The sequence below is a fragment of the Syngnathoides biaculeatus genome, chromosome 16 (genome assembly GCF_019802595.1).
Source record: "Syngnathoides biaculeatus isolate LvHL_M chromosome 16, ASM1980259v1, whole genome shotgun sequence".
In the NCBI taxonomy this organism is placed as follows: Eukaryota; Metazoa; Chordata; class Actinopteri; order Syngnathiformes; family Syngnathidae; genus Syngnathoides; species Syngnathoides biaculeatus.
In genome coordinates, this window is record NC_084655.1 from 2,647,191 (window position 1) to 2,664,398 (window position 17,208).

General features: G+C 43.5%; 1 protein-coding gene across 3 annotated transcripts in view; it reads right to left on the reverse strand.

Moving 5' to 3' along the window:
* Positions 1–17,208, reverse strand: part of LOC133515147 (potassium voltage-gated channel subfamily C member 1-like) — a 99,002-nt gene that overhangs the window by 37,405 nt on the left and 44,389 nt on the right. The window lies entirely within an intron of this gene.

Sequence of the window (17,208 nt, forward strand, 5' to 3'; positions counted from 1 at the left end):
ATTTTTGCTTTTTTGGTTCACTTTTTCACTGTTCTTACCGAAGGCTTCATGCTTTCAAGTGCTTCCCTGTATGTAGATGTTAAAGAGATTAAGCAGTGATCAGAGGAGCCCAGGGCTGCACTAAGTGTGGCACAGTATGCATGATTAACTGTAGTATACCAAAGATTATAAAATATTTTTTTCACTAGTAGGACAGTCAATGTGGTGTTTGTATTTAGGTTCATTGTATTTAATTCATGTTTGAGTTTAGCTTTGTTAAAGTCTTGGGGAATAATGAGCGGTGAGTGTTTTTTCTGAATTTTATTTACTTGTTCATTGAATATTAGCAGTGCTGCATTTGTTTTTGTTTGTAACGGGATCACTTTATGTGTGTACCAGGACTCAGGTCATAAAGTCATCAATTTATTGTGTTATGTCACATGCCAAAATCCTAGCTGCTGAAGTAAGTTGTACAAAGGCTATCAATACTTTTTTTAAACTCATGTTTTGTTTTTGATACAAGAAATACTAGTTTAAACCAAAATGTAAGTAAATTTGTGTTTGAAATCGGCACACTGAATTTGTTTCTAGTCATGAAAACACAGTCTGTTGATATGCATAAAAAATAAAGACTACGATATAAAAAAAGGAGGCAGCAGGGTGGCGTATCTGGTTAGATCGTTGGGCCTCACAGTTCTGAGGACCAGGGTTAAAATTCTGGAGTTTGCATGTTCTCCTCGTGCCTGTGTGGGTTTTCTCTGGGAACTCTGGTTTCCTCCCACATTACTTAAACATGCATTAATTAGAGACTCTAAATTGCCCGTGTGATTGTGAGTGCAACTGTTGCCTGTCTCTATATACCCTGTGATTGCCTGGCAACTAGTTCGGGGTGTTCCCCACCTCCTGCCGGAAGATAGCTAAGACCAGCTTCAGCAGTCCCGCGACCCTTGTGAAGATAAGCGGCTCAGAAAATGGATGGATCTATGGATATAAAAAAGGAAACCTATTCTCACTCAATATTAAGTAAAATGGCTTACTTACTATTTTATATCCATAAGCAAAGCCAGGCAAAAAATGTACTTTGTCCGAATATTCTATTGTTTTATAAAATTTTCAGTAACATACACAAATACTAAAAAATGCGATAGCTGAAACCCAAATATGTAACCCTACAGCACACAACCAATCGTAAATTGTACAGTCATGTTTTGAGCTAAAGGCCAAAAAGCAATGATTCCGTAAAAAAAAAGAAAATTTTTCAGATGTGTTTAAAAAAAACAGATGAAGAAATAAAGATTAATTCATAGTTGGAGTTGAACACGAAAGAAGGAGAAAAGGATCTCTACAGGTTGGCCAGACAGAGGGATAGAGATGGGAAGGATGTGCAGCAGGTAAGGGTGATTACAGATAAAGACAGAAATGTGTTGACTGGTGCCAGTAGTGTGCTAAATAGATGGAAAGAATACTTTGAAAAGTTGATGAATGAAGAAAATGAGAGAGAAGGAAGAGTTGAGGCAAGTGTGAAGGACCAGGAAGTGGCAATGATTAGTAAAGGGGAAGTCAGAAAGGCACTACAAAGGATGAAAAATGGAAAGGCAGGTGGTCCTGATGACATACCAGTGGAGGTATGGAAGCAATTTGGAGAGATGGCTGTGGAGGTTTTGACCAACCTATTCAACAGAATACTAGCGGGCAAAAAGATGCCCGAAGAATGGAGGAAAACTGTTGTAGTTCCCATTTTTAAGAACAAAGGCGATGTTCAGAGCTGTGGGCATTATAGAGGAATAAAGTTGATGAGCCACACAATGAAGTTATGGGAAAGAGTAGTGGAGTCTAGAGTCAGGACAGAAGTAAGTATCTGCGAGCAACAGTATGGTTTCACGCCTAGAAAGAGTGGCAAAGATGCATTATTTGCCTTGAGGATGCTAGTGGAAAAGTACAGAGAAGGTCAGAAGGAGCTACATTGTGTCTTTGTGGATCTAGAGAAAGCCTATGACAGAGTACCAAGAGAGGAACCGTGGTACTGCATTCGTAAGTCTGGTATGGCAGATAAATATGTTTGAATAGTACAGGACATGTCTAATGGCAGCAGAACAATGGTGAGGTGTGCCTTAGGTGTGACAGAAGAATTTAAGGTGGAGGTGGGACTGCATCAAGGATCAGCTCTGAGCCCCTTCCTGTTTGCAGTGGTCATAGATAGGCTGACAGACGAGGTTAGACTGGAATCCCCTTGGACCATGATGTTCGCAGATGATAATGTGATATGCAGTGAAAGCAGGGAGCATTCAGAGGAACAATTAGAAAGATAGAGACATGCATTGGAAAGGAGAGGAATGAAGATTAGCCGAAGTAAAACAGAATATATGTGCGTTAATGAGAAAAGTGGAGGGGGAAGAGTGAGGCTACAGGGAGAAGAGATAGGGAGGGTGGACGACTTTAAATATTTAGGGTCAACAATGCAGAGCAATGGTGGGTGTGGTAAGGAAGTGAAGAAACGGGTCCAAGCAGGTTGGAACAGCTGGCGAAAGGTGTCTGGTGTGTTATGTGACAGAAGAGTCTCTGCTAGGACGAAGGGCAAAGTTTACAAAACAGTAGTGAGGCCAAGCATGATGTACAGTTTAGAGACGGTGGCACTGAAGAAACAACAGGAAGCAGAACTGGAGGAAGCAGAAATGAAGATGTTGAGGCTTTTGCTCAGAGTGAGCAGGTTGGATAGAATTAGAAATGAGCTCATTAGAGGGACAGCCAAAGTTGGATGTTTTGGAGATAAGATTCGAGAGAGCAGACTTCGATGGTTTGGACATGTTCAGAGGCGAGAGAGTGAGTATATTGGTGGAAAGGTGCTGAGGATGGAGCTGCCAGGCAAAAGAGCGAGAGGAAGACCAAAAAGAAGGTTTATGGATGTGGTGAGGGAAGACATAAGGGCAGTTGGGGTTAGAGAGGAAGATGCAGAAGATAGGCTAAGATGGAAAAAGATGACACGCTGTGGCGACCCCTAACGGGACAAGCCGAAAGGAAAAGAAGAAGTTTTCAGCTCTGCCCACAGATTCTCGATTGGATTGAGGTCTGAACTTTGATTTGGTGATTCTACCACCGGGATACGTTTATTTGTGAAGCGTTCCATTGCAGATTTGGCTTTATGTTTTGGATCATTGTTGGATTGGAAGATTAAATCTCCATTTCAGTCTCAGATCTTTTGCAGACTCCAACATGTTTTCATCCAGAATGGTCTTGTATTTGGGTCCATTCATCTTCCCATCAATTTTAACTATCTTCCCTGTCCGTGCTGAAGAAAATCAGGCTCAAACCATAAGGGTGCCACAACCATGTTTGACAGTGATGAGCTGTGTTGCTTTTACACCAACCATATTGTTTTGCATTTTGGCCAAAAAGTTCGATTTTGGTTTCATCTGACCAGAGCACCTTCTTCCACATGTTTAGTGTGTCTCCCAGGTGGCTTGTGGCAAACTTTAAACAAGACTTTTTTTTTCTTTGGGAAATGTTTTTCTTCCTGTCACTCTACCATAATGGCCAGAGGTGCATCAATACAGAGACTTTATTACACACAGGTGGATTCTATTTATCATCATGAGTCAACATTGGATCATCCTCACTGAACGTCTGGAGTGAGTTTGCTGCACTGAAAGTAGAGGGGCCGAATAATATTGGACACCCCACTTTTCATTTTTTCATTTGTTAAAAAAGTATAAAATAGCGAATAAATTTTGTTCCCCTTCACGATTGTGTCCCACTTGTTGATTCTTGACAAAAAAAAAAAAAATTCATCTTTATGTTTGAAGCCTGAAATGTGGTGAAAGGTTGAAGGGGCTGAATATTTTCACAAGGCACAGTACCTCAAGTACGATCATGGATTAGCTAAGAGCACTTTACGCCATGCAGCTGATGACTGGAAGCGTTTCAAGTCTAGATGTAATATATACTTGGCAGCAAGTGGAGCAAGGGGTGATGCGGAAGTAACCCGAGACCGGTTTGCTGTTCAACAACGTGGAAGTAAAGATTGAGTGCTTTGAAATACGCCTCGTCTATATGTTATACAATATAACGCATTCGGCAATCAGAAATTTGAAAATTGTTAATTCGCTTCCCTGTCTTGGACAATTGTATATACACATGTATCTGGTGAATAAGTTGTTGAGATTTACACAGAAGAGTTTTAAAGCGTATTTAAGTCTGAAGACATAAAAATACTTTGTTGCTAATGCCTCGTTACAGAGTCTAGATACAGGCCTAATCAAAATATACAACCTCCCTTGATCTGTTCTCAATCAGGAATAAATCCCACATATTGATGGACCCACTCTGATTTTTTCAATACCCAACTATGATTTGAAAAAAAATTTTGTCATCTCCTTTGTAAACCTTTCTGTGACAGTTTTTTTTTTAATACGCATTGCTCTAAAATGAGTCAACTTGGCATTAGAAATACTTCTTAAAATTTTGAGATCGAGAAGGCTAATTTCTACCTGAAATGAAATGATCGCTACGTAGACGTGTGTATTTCGATGGGGACCATCCATCCCGTTTAATTGCCGAAATCCATTGCACTTTTCTGGTCTTTTCATGCTAGTATTCTAAAGAACGATATCTTTGAAGAACTATCTCGTCTATTGTGAACAACCAACAGCACAACAGGTCTCTGCATTGTGAAAAATCTGCTCCAGTTCAGCGACTCCCACATTGCCGGGCAAACAATGGTGCTCGGCTGGCTTCGTAAACAAACAGTGACATCATACGCACAGTCTCTTTAGACAGATCCAGATCAAAAACCCTGGATGACCCAGGAGACTCAAGTACTCCTGAGATGCCGTAACGCCGCCTTAAGGTCAGGAGAGAAGGCACAGTACAGCGCTGACAGAGCTGACTCGAAGAGAGGCATCAGAGAGGCCAAGGCGGCCTACAAAAGATACATAGAGGAGTGCTTCACAGAAAATAAATAAAGATGTGGGAGGGATTAAAACACATCACAAACTACAACAAAAATAACCAGATGTGTGCCAGTATGGACGCCTTGCTGGCAGAGTAACCAAACCATTTCTTTGCCTGCTTTGGGACATGGATTTCAAAGCACCACGACAACCACTTCCCATCAGCAGCACACTGACACTTTAGAAACACGGGGACTGGGACACGGGGGCTCAGGACTGTAAATACCAGGAAGGCTTCCGGCCCAGAAGGAGTGCCTGAAAAGGGACTAAAAGCCTATTCTGATCAGATGACTGGTGTTTTCACAAAGATCTTTTACTGTTTACTGCGCCAATCAACCACCCCCTACTGCCTGAAATCTGTAACAATCATCTGCGTCTCCAATAAGTCAGCTTTTGACCTTCTGAATGCTTACAGCCCTGTTGTACTCACGCCTGTGATCATGAAGTGCTTTGAGAGGATGAATGCACGTCACATAAGGGACTCATTCACTCCCTCAGTCGAACCTCACCAAGTTGATAAATGCCCAGCAGAGACTCCACTTCCTGAGAGTGCTCAAGAAGAACAATCTAGGAGCTAAGATGGTGCTGGCTTTTAACAGAACAACTATGGAGAACATCCTCGTATACAGCATCACAATGTGGTATACTGGGTGGACTAGTGTGGCCAGGAGAAAACTGCAATGAGAATCAGAATCAGCTTTATTGGCCAAGTGTGTAAAAACACACAAGGAATTTTTCTCCATCAGTCGGTGGTGCCCTGGTATGACATTCAGTACATAGAACAACAAAGCAACAAGAACAAAGAACAGGGTCATTTCTGTTTATAGGAACTATTCCTTATGAGTCGTACAAGATGTAAAATCTTCTTTATTTTGAACAGGTAAGAGACAAGTGTGTCATCGTCCCACATTGTGTTAATCTGCTACAGAGTCCCTTTACCCGTTCATGGTTCCCGTTATAGACCAGTGCAATGACAATTGTGCAAAAGGAGCAGCTTAAAGTGAGGAAATGTGCGAATGTGCGTATATTACTAATACTAATACTGATTGGACCAGCAGGATGTGAGGGTGTGTCCCAAAAATGGCACAAGGCAGAAAATACTACGTTCGCTGGTCAAGAATTTAATGACTTAATTTCCAGAGGGAAAAAACAGTTCGAACGCCTGCTCGTTTGACTTGCATTGATCTGTAGTGCTTTCCCGATGGAAGGAGCTGGAAGAGGTGGTGGCCAAGATGAGGAGGATCCGAAAAGATCCTGCCGATTCTGGACCTACTTTGCATTGCATGCAAGTCTTCAATAGTGGGTAGAGTGGTGCCAACAATCTGTTCAGCAGTTTTGATTGTCCGTTGCAGTCGGAGTTTGTCCTTTTTTATGGCGGCCCCAAACCAGACTGTGATGGAGGTACACAGTACTGATGGAATGACCACTGTGTAGAAGTGTCTCAGCAGCTCTTGTGACAGGCCGTGCTTCCTCAGAAGCTGCAAGAAGTACATCCTTTACTGGGCTTTTTTGAGGATGAGTGAATGAGCAATAGTGCCTAAAAGATCACTGAGTGCAATCTGCTCTCCCTAGAGGGCATTTTCTGCTGTCTTACCATTTCAGAGCTACTAACATAACTAACAAGGACTCTTCCAACGCTGGTGACCACCTATTTAACCTCCTGCCCTTTGGCAGGCCTTACAGGTCCCACAAAACACAGACAAACAGACTCAACAACATTTTTTTCCCCGAGAGCCATCAACACCTTGAACTCAAGACCACGGGACATAAACACTATCTCACCACCGTAATGTAAATGTATCCCTCTGCACTTTATTTTGTCTTGTTTTTCTTACTTCTATCATGAGTGTAGTTTTCTTCCTGGCTTGTGCGCACCTGCTCCTGTGATCAGCCTCCCGACCTGCGCCAACGATGTGAAAAGAAGGGTAAGTGACAAGCAAAAGGTATCATGGGGGACGGTGGAGGAGGCATGCACACAACTTCTGGCCTGGCAGTTTCTTCTCCTCCGCTGTTATAAATGTACAACGAGGCATCTTTTTCCAACATAAGCCAGTCTTGTCACAACAGAAAACCTGTCATGGAACGTAGCCTTTTTCCAATGCCAAATGCTCGAATTTCAAAATAAATTCTTTCGGTGCCTTCTGGTCTGCTCTCGATGGCTCCCCATAACGAAAAACTGGACGAGTTTCAGTCCTCCTGTTGAATTTTCCAAACCAATCATTCAATGCCATAAACTCAAGGTGTGGCTCCTGTTCCGAAGTTTCCTTGCTGCCATCCTTCTTCAGGAAGTCAATAAATATGGTGGTTGCAGATTCTTTGGCGATGTCAGTCAACCGCATGCCTTTTTCTTTTTTCTCTCGATGATTTCTTGGTTTGTTTTGATGGAGAAAACAACTCGTCTTCTCACTGGAACTGGACATCACATTTTTGTGGCCCATGGTGAAAAAAGATGAATAAATTCACAAAGAAGTTGTACAGTACGAGTGTGTGCTAACGTATGACAATGGATTCGGTGATGAAGATACAGGACGTTCATCACAAGTAAAGATTGACGTCCCTCCTATCCAATGTGATGCCAGGAAGATGCTACGTGAGAGCCAATGGGAGAGCAGACGAAAATCATTTTTAAGTGCGGTGGGGGAGGCTCTACAATCAATCTGTGGCAAGTTGGGGGAGGTCATTATAAATTGTGATGGGTCAAGATATAAGATAATAGAAAATAATAGTGAAAGAAGGGTAGCAAGAAACATCCTGCAGAGCAGATCTGGCTCCCAACCTATAGTGATACATTGGAACAGTCACTGGTGAAGTGTCTAATACTGGTCATTTACTACCTCCGCCAATATCACAAACGTGTCATGATCCTGCCGGTCCAGCCCTGGCTCCGCGGGTGCCCGTGCGTTCGTGGTGATTGGGAAGCAGACACCTGTGCCTCATGCTGGCTGATTGGCCCCGATGTATATAGGACCATGGGGACGACTGGTCCGGCGCCAGATCGTTGCGGTTCATGCCTCGTTACAGCACTCCCGTATCCCTGATCGTCAACCCGTGTGTACCGACCTCCGCCTGTTCTCCGACCAACCCCTTAAGCCTGACTCCCTTGATACTCCTGCCTGCTTTGATCGACAAGACATTACAAAATCGACCTTGAGAAACTAATATTGCCATAACTTCTAATGCTTGAAAAATAAAATATCTGGTTGAGAAAAAAAAATAATACTGTCATTATGTAACTCAGACAAAATCAAATGTCAAAATCAGACACACAATCACACAGTCTGACAATCCATCTTGTGACAGCAATTGAACAGCATTTTTTTTTAATGATGTCACTTCTGTAGCAGTGTCGCAGTACGCAGGACATCCTTTTTTAGACTGCAGTGTGGACACACACATGCACACGCACGTACGCACACACACACATGTACACGAATGCATATAATCTCCTGAGTAAAGGTGACATGACAAAAACTGTGTGTTGGAATAGTTGTAATGGTGTTTACCGCCCGGACTACGACACACTGTAGATGAGTTATAAAGTGAGAGGAAATCTATAGCTTATGTAGCTTGCTCCTAGTAGCTAGTCTTTGTCCATTAGTAATTGTTCTTCCACTAACATGGTTAAATTTTTTCTGTGGATGTCCCGTTAACTATTTCATGTTTAACCTAGAACGCACTATGGTCAAACAAAAACATAAAAAAAAAGAAATCCAGTGTAATACAGCTGAAAATAAGTATTTGAACACCTGTCCATGAGGCAGAATTCTGACCCTCAAAGACCCGTTAGTCCACCTCCACTCCATGTATTATCCTGAATCACATGCACCTGTGTGAGGTTGTTAGCTGCATAAAGAAACCTGTCCACCCCATACAATCAGTAAGACTCAAACTTCTAACATGGCCAAGACCAAAGATGTGTCCAAAGACACCAGAGACAAAATTGTACAACTCCACAAGGCTGGAAAGGGCTATGAAGAAATTGCCAAGCGGCTGGGTGAAAAAAGATCCACTTGTTGGAGCAATCATTAGAAAATGGAAGAAGTTAAACATGACGGTCAATCTCAATCGGAGTTGAACCGCATGCAAGATATCACCTCGTGGGGTCTAAATGATCCTTAGAAAGGTGAGGAATCAGCCCAGGACTACACGACAGGACTTGGTCAATGACCTGAAAAGAGCTGGGACCACCGTTTCCAAGGTGACTGTCGGTGGTACACTAAGACGTCATGATTGTAAATCATGCATGGCACGGAAGGTTCCCCTGCTTAAACCAGCACATGTAAAGGCCCGTCTTAAGTTTGCCAATGACCATTTGGATGATACAGACGAGTCATGGGAGAAGGTTTTGTGGTCAGATTAGACCAAAATGAAAGTTTTTGGTCATAATTCCACTAACCATGTTTGGAGGATGATAAATGATGAGTTCCATCCCAAGAACACCATCCCTACTGTGAAGCATGGGGGTGGTAGAAGCATGCTTTGGGGGTGTTTTCCTACACATGGGAGAAGATGGTTGTGCTGTATTAAGGAGAGGATGACCACGGCCATGTATTGTGAGATTTTGGGGAACAGCCTCTTTCCATCAGTCAGAGCATTCAACATGACAATGACCGGAAGCACACAGCCAGAAAAACCTAGGAGTGGCTCCATAAGAAGCATAGCAAGGTTCTGGCGCGTGTGAACGATTGTCACACTTGATCTGTGTTGAGCGATATTTTGCGATCTGACTGCACAAACGTGTCCCATTGTTTGGCGGCTCCCAAGCTAAGCTAACCCGGACTTTGTTTGTTACCACGAAGGTATGCCCTATATTTGATTTTCAGTACATGTCTCATATAAATGAATTAGCAGTTCTTCGCTTGCATAATATAGCTACATGTGAATGATTATCACACTTGATCTGTGTTGAGTGATATTTTGCGATGATCTGACTACACAAACGTGTCTCATTGTTCGCGGCTAATTAGCTAAGCTAAACCGGACTAGCAGTTCTAAAAGCCTTCGACGTGCACCGAGACACCAAGACTGAAGGAAGGATGTTTGAGGACACTAAAGTAGTGATTGTCGTACTTTGGGTTATAATATATTATATTATATTATGTGGCTTCTCGGTCTTCCTCTGACCCTGGAAAGATCACGCGCTAATATCAATGGTTTCTCCGTCGATATGCATGTAAATACCATTGAAATACCACTCGCTAAAATACTTGAAGCCCTGCTGTATGCTTTTCAACGATATTTCACTGTTAGCTAAGAATGTGAGAAATCAGCCGGTAAATTGGACAGTTTTGCTCTATTCCTTTCTTGCTGCGCTGATATTTTTCCCAATTGTTTGTCTGACGTCAGCGCACGTGGCGTGACGTCACTTCAGGAGGCGTGGTTAAGTGCCCTGTACGGAGGGGTCAATTGAAAATCGTTGGAAGGAGTTGAAACTCTGTGTTTCTCAGCGACAGCCCAGAAACCTGTCTGATCTAGAGAAGATCTGTGTGGATGAGTGGGCCACAATCCCTCCTGCAGTGTGTGCAAACCTGGTGAATAACTACAGGAAACGTTTGACCTCTGTAATTGCAAACAAAGGCTACTGGACCAAATATTAACATTGATTTTCTCAGGTGTTCAAATACTTATTTGCACCTGTATCACACAATCGTTAAAAAAATTATTCATGGTGATTACTGGATTTTTCTTTTTAGATTATCTCTCTTACAGTGGACATGCACCTACGATGAAAATTTCAGACCCCTACATGATTTCTAAGTGGGAGAACTTGCAATATAGCGGGGTGTTCAAATACTTATTTTCTTCACCGTTTCACTTATTTGCCCTTCCGAATTTAAAATTTGATTTGTATGCCTCGTGCTCTTCTAGACATCTTTCAGCCATTAGTGACAATAAAATGAAAAATTTTAAAAAAGCCTGAATCACTTTTCATTTTCAATTTATTGAATACATCATCACAATGCAGCTCCATGAGTTTCAGTATTTCCACTTGCTTGGTGCACATGTTGATCTACTGTAGGTCATAAGTTCCCAGTGTTGTTGCAGAGGACACCACATTTTAAAAGAACAGGCAATGCAATGAACGACCACCAATCCAATGCAAATGTAAGATACAATAATGAGATTCTCCTGCTCCAGTCAAGCTCAACAGCAAGGGACATTTCTTCATGTGTTATGACACGACAGGGATCTAGTTTTCTCTTTTTTTTTTACAAGTCAACATCTACCGCAAAAGTATGTGCGGAATAATGTTTGTGTGCTTGCAAGATAAGAATATTCAAGACAGCAAAAATTGCATACAGAAAGAAAATATTAAGAACAACAAAGGGATAAGTTTATCTCCTTCCACGTTGTGCTGCAGTATTATAGCCTACAGACTGCTCCATTGCTCTGCTCAGTGAAGAGGTAGCTGTACTACATTAAGTCGACAAAGACCTGCCATGTATTGCCATTGACATGAGAGTTAAACATGCTGCCAGAACCCAAATATTGCACATACATGGAGAGTCAATATTTGGGTTCACCTTATTTATTCAGTTATCCCAACCTCTTTAAATTGCAATTCAGCTCCTCATCTTCGCACTCTAGGATTCTATAGATGGAGGGGTTTGGTGTAGGACAAAGAGTGGAGAGGATGATTGCGCCACCACAGTCCTCGAGGCAAGGTTGGGCACCGTGTCCACACACGTGCCTCCTCGCCTCTGATCTCAGCTGAGACAAGATGACCCACTGAATTCAAGCATATTACTAAGTGGAGGAAAAGAAACAAACGGGACTCCCGCAGTACCAGTCCAGCACCAAATCCTCGCCCACCAGAGGGCAAGCCACTAAAAGGCCGCACAGCCGGCTGCTGCCCTGGGGGCTGGAGTCTTTCTGATGAAGACTCTGCCCATGGATGGCGTGAGGCCAGTTGTGGGCCCCAGTGCATGGCCCTCCTGGAGTCAGGTTGTTTGGGAATGCAGCGTGAAGTGGGTGGTAGACGCCATCTAAGGCAAAATACAGGTACGAGACCGATACACGACATGTAACTTAAGGAATAGTTGAAAAGAACTTAGAGAGTTTAACAAGGAATACAACTGTTGAGAGGTAAACAGTTGGGTTCCGTGCAATCCCCACAGATGATACAACCAAGGTGTCGGCAGAGCACGGGCATCGCTTTCCCTCTCCTGTTCCCAATCTTCTCAGGGGCAGGGGTTTTAGTGGAGGAGAGCTCCACTCTCGGCGGCTTGAACCGGCAGGCACACTTACTCAGCCATGGTGCACGACGACCAGGTTGATGCTCCGGGTTGGTCTGGAAAGGCTCAAAGTTGGGGACGGGTGGCAAATCTGGATGTGGGCCGGCCCCCCCATGAATCTCCTTAGGTACAGCCCCCGACCTCAGGGAGAAGGGTCACGTCCCCACTGCACGCAGGGGGGCCTGGCTGCCAGGCAACTGACTTAGAAAATGTGTAGAATCAGAGTTGTCCATTGTTTAATTAAAACGTCTATTTCGCATAGTGAAGGCCCATGGCGGATGTTATTGGGATGTGATTTCTGTCCAGTGTTCTGGAGAGTCAGAGTGAAGAAATTCAATGAAGCATGGGTATACAGCAGGAGTAATTATGGCTCTTGTGACAGCCACGTTTCAAAACTGGAAAGCGGGCCATGTCCTGTCAAAACTAGCAAAATGCCTCATCATCTAATTAATGACTTGCATGAATCTACGAACAAGATTTCCACTGTCCCTAATCCGCCATCTAGTGAAACCACAGCCAAGAGAATGGTTTTGGCAGAATCAAACCAGAAAGAGATCGTGTTGAGCTTGACTTTAGTCTGGCACAGCGAAGACACATGAGAGGTGTAGAATAAGTGGAAGGCCTCCTCTGACCTTGGAGGGACCTCACCGGTGAAATACCACTACTCTTAAAGTTTTTTAGCGAACCCCTAGCAGGCTCTTGCTTCTGGTGCCAAGCATTCGATCCCCCAGCCACGCGGCTGGGGCAAAAACGACCCACTCTAACCCACAATGGCAGGTAGAGATATTGACTGGAGGGGTAAAGCTGTCAAATTCACGCAACCTCAGGAAGCACAGAAACCTTCCGTAGAGCAGAAGGGGAAAAGCTCACTTAAGCTTGATTTTCAATATGAGTACAGACTGTGAAACTGGGGCCTCACAATTGTTCCGCCTTTTTCGGTGTCAAGTGAGAGGTGTCAGAAAAGTTCTGAAAAGGATAGGGCTTTTGGCTTTTCCTATCATTATGAAGTAGAATTTACCAAGTATTGGATTTTTCACGAACTAATTGGGAACATTAGCTGGGTTTAAGGCCTTCATGAGACAGCTTAGTTTTACCCGACTAATGATGCGTCACTGCAAGAGTAACCTGCTGAGTAAGAGAGGAACTGCAGGTTCAGACATATGATGTATGTTCTCGACTAAGGAGCTATAGTGCGAGGCTTCCACTTGTGGGATTTTAACTGTATGCCTCTAGTTTTCTCTGGGCACTCTGGTTTCCTCCAACAATTCAAAAACGTAGATAAGTTGACTAAAGACTCTAAATTGACCGTAGATGTGGATGTAAGAGTGATTCGAAATGATCCATACTCATGTGGTCGCCTCAATTACGTGTTCTCTAGTATTGTCTGTGTTTTTGTGTAATTCGTTTGTCTTGGGACACACTATGCAACTCACTTACAGAAGACTTAATAAACATTAGGCGATATAACTGCTGTATATCATCATCCTGGTCCCCAAAAAACTGGAATTCCCGGTGCGAAGGGCAGCGGACTCATCAAGTTGAAAACTGTGGTCATGAAGTCTGATGAATGCCTCGTGCTGGACCATCTCAAGAGCATCACATCTCTCAAGCAAACAGGTCTAGATGATGTAGTTAACATGGCACTGCACCAAATCTTAGAACCTCTCAGCACGGAGACCTTCACAAGAATCCTGTTCGTGGACTTCACCTCTGCGTTCAAAACCATCATCCCCGAACTCCTCTCCTCTAAGCTTCTCTAACTCAGTGTCTTGCATGCCATCTGCCAGTGGATTGAGAGTTTCTGGACAGGCAAGACACAGGGGGTTTGGTTAGGGGACACTGCCTTATCCACACACACCATCAGCATCGGGGCACCCCAAGGTTGTCTTTTCACCGCTACTCTTCTCTCTATACAGGAACGATTGCACCTAAACCCACCACGCTGTCAAACGGTTGAAGTTTTCAAATGACACCACAGTAATCAACCTCATCAAAGGCAATGACTTGGCTTGAGCTGATGTACAGCCAACACAACTTGGAGCTGAACACGCTCTAAACTGTAGAGATGATCATGGACTTCAGGAAGCATTCTTCACCAAAGTTGTCCCTCACACTTTCCAACTGCCTTGTTCAACCATTGAGACCTACAGATTCCTGGGAATTACAGTTTTTCCAGACCTGAAATGGGAGGCACATATCAACTCCATCCTCACAAGGGCCTACCAGATGATGTACTTCCTGCACTTTCTGAAAAAGAAGGGCCTGCCATGGGGGCTGTTGAGACAGTTCTACACAGCGGTCCTTGAATCAGTGCAGATTTTTTTTTAGTACCATTTTACCCACTCTCGAGGACTTTCACGCTTCTAAATCCAAGACAATAGCATTCAAAATCGTCTTGGACCCTCCACATCCTGGTCACCAACTTTTGAACCTCATCCCAGGCGCTACTGAACAATGCAAACTAAAACTAACAGACAATTTAACATCTTCTTACCTCTTGCAATGAATTTCTTAAGCAGCTAACTTACAACGATCCATCGATCCAGTTTCAGAGGTGCTTATCCTCACGAGGGTCACAGCAGTGCTGGAGCCAATACCAGCTGTCATCGGGCAGAAGTACTGGTTACTAGCCAATTGCAGGGTACATGTGGATAGACAGCAGTTGCACCCATAATCACACATAGGGGCAATTTAGAGTCTCCAATTAATACATGTTTTTGCGGTGTGGGAGGAAACTGAAGTGTCCGGAGAAAACAAACACACGCACGGGGAGAACATCCAAACTCCAATCAGGCGGGGCCGGGATTCGAACAACAGTTCTCAGAACTGTGTGGCCAACGCTCCACCGTGCCGCCTTACAACTATACTTTTATTTTATTTTAATATTTATTTGGTGATGTATTTATTGAGGCGGCACGATGGCTCAGCTGGTAGAGCGTTGGCCTGAGGTTCAAGGTTCAATCCCGGACCCGCCTGTGTGGAGTTTGCATGTTCTCCCCATGCCTGCGTCCTCCGGGCACTCCAGTTTTCTCCCACATTCCAAAAACATGCAACATTAATTGGACACTCTAAATTGCCCCTAGGTGTGATTGTGAGTGCGGCTGTTTGTCTCGATGTGCCCTGCGATTGGCTGGCAACCAGTTCAGCGTGTACTCCACCTCCTGGCTGTTGACAGCTGGGATAGGCTCCAGCCCTTCCCATGACCCTCGTGAGGATAAACGGTGAAGAAAATGGATGGATGTATTTATTGTTATCATTATAATAACACTCTTAATGGTTAATTAAAAAATATTATATATATATATAATATATATATATATATATATTATATATATATATATATTATATATATATATATTATATAGATAGACACTTGGCAAATAATGATGGTTTTGATTGGGACAGCTGCGATATAATCAGCTTGAAATGCAGATGTGGTTTGTAAATGGGTTCTAGAGTTAAGGAAAATTTTAACATCTTTCTCCTTTGACGTCAGGGTACAAAAGGTTAAATTCTCGTAACTGGGAGGGGCAGGAACGGCTCTCCTTTATCACTATGTCAAGTGCAAACGCACAGTTACACATGCAGAAACGCAAACATGTGCGCTCACACACACACAAAAATATACAGTACTTGTAATCGAGATACTTTGTGCTGTAACAGACCAGAAATGAATAAGCACAGAGTAAGTCTTAAAGGGGCGGCACTCTGGTGTAACTGGTTAGAGCATTGGTCCTACAGTTCTGAGGACCGGGGTTAAAATTCCGGCCCGCCTGTGTTAAGCTTGCATGTTCTACCTGTGCCTGCGTGTGTTTTGTCCAGGCACTCCAGTTTCTCTCCCACATCCCAAAAACATGCATTCATTGGAGATTCTAAATTGCCCTGAGGTGTGATTGTGAGTCGACCAGCAGGATCTCCCGCTTAGGCCACAGTTGTCCCCTCTGTAAATGCAAAGAGATTGCGTCAGGAAGCGCATCCGGCATAAAACTGTGCCAAACAAATATGCGTTCATCATCGCTGTGGTGACCCTGAACAGGATAAGCCAAAAGGAAAAGAAGAAGATTGTGGCATAGCTGAAGAGCATTGTCCTCATAGTTCTGAGGATCGAGGTTCAAATCCTGGCCCCATCTGTGTGGAGTTAGCATGTTCTCCCCGTGCCTGTGTGGGTTTTCTCCAGGCATTCCGGTTTCCTCCCACATCCTCAAAACATGCATTAATCGGAGGTCTGATTGTGAGTGCGACTATTGTTTGTCTCTATGTGCCCTGTGGTTGACTGGCAACCATTTCAGGGTGGACCCCGTCTCCTGACCAATGACAGCTGGAATAGGCTGCAGCTCTCCCGTGAACCTCGTGAGGATAAGCGGCTCAGAAAATTGATAAATGGTGAATGATTTACTAATTAATAAAAGCTGATATCAAATTGCAGCTAGTATGAGAAAATTATAGTATACGATATCTGAGAATAATTAACTACACATCCCTACCCCACGTAAATTCTGCACAGCACAGAAGAGCAGATCATTCTGCAGTAAGCCACTGCATATGCGCCTGTGTGCCTGCGAGTTAAACCAAGAATGAGGTTGTTCTCACAAGCTAATGGCTATGTTTGTTTGACTCCTTTGGAGCTTGATGTTGACTGTGTAAAGGACTGCGTGTGATGTGCCGACAGTAAAAATCATGCAGAGGTGAAATACTAGTTCTTGTCATGTCATCAATTACAGTACCCTCTATTTCTCCCCCCCACCTCTCTCTCTCTCTCTCCTCTCTCTCTCTCTCTCTCTCTCTCTCTCTCTCTCTCTCTCTCTCTCTCTCTCTCTCTCTCTCTCTCTCTCTCTCTCTCTCTCTCGACAGGTGACACAGAAGGAAAGAAAGCTCTGTCGCAGCATTATCCTGAAAAGCATAATGGGGAAGAGGATCATTTTTGATATATTATATACTATAGCGCAACAAACAGCAGATAGGGAGGGGGAAGAACTAGATGGGATTTTTAAAAAATTTTGAATTAAAAATGTCAGTGCAGTAAAGAAAACTGATAAGAGGAATAAGAT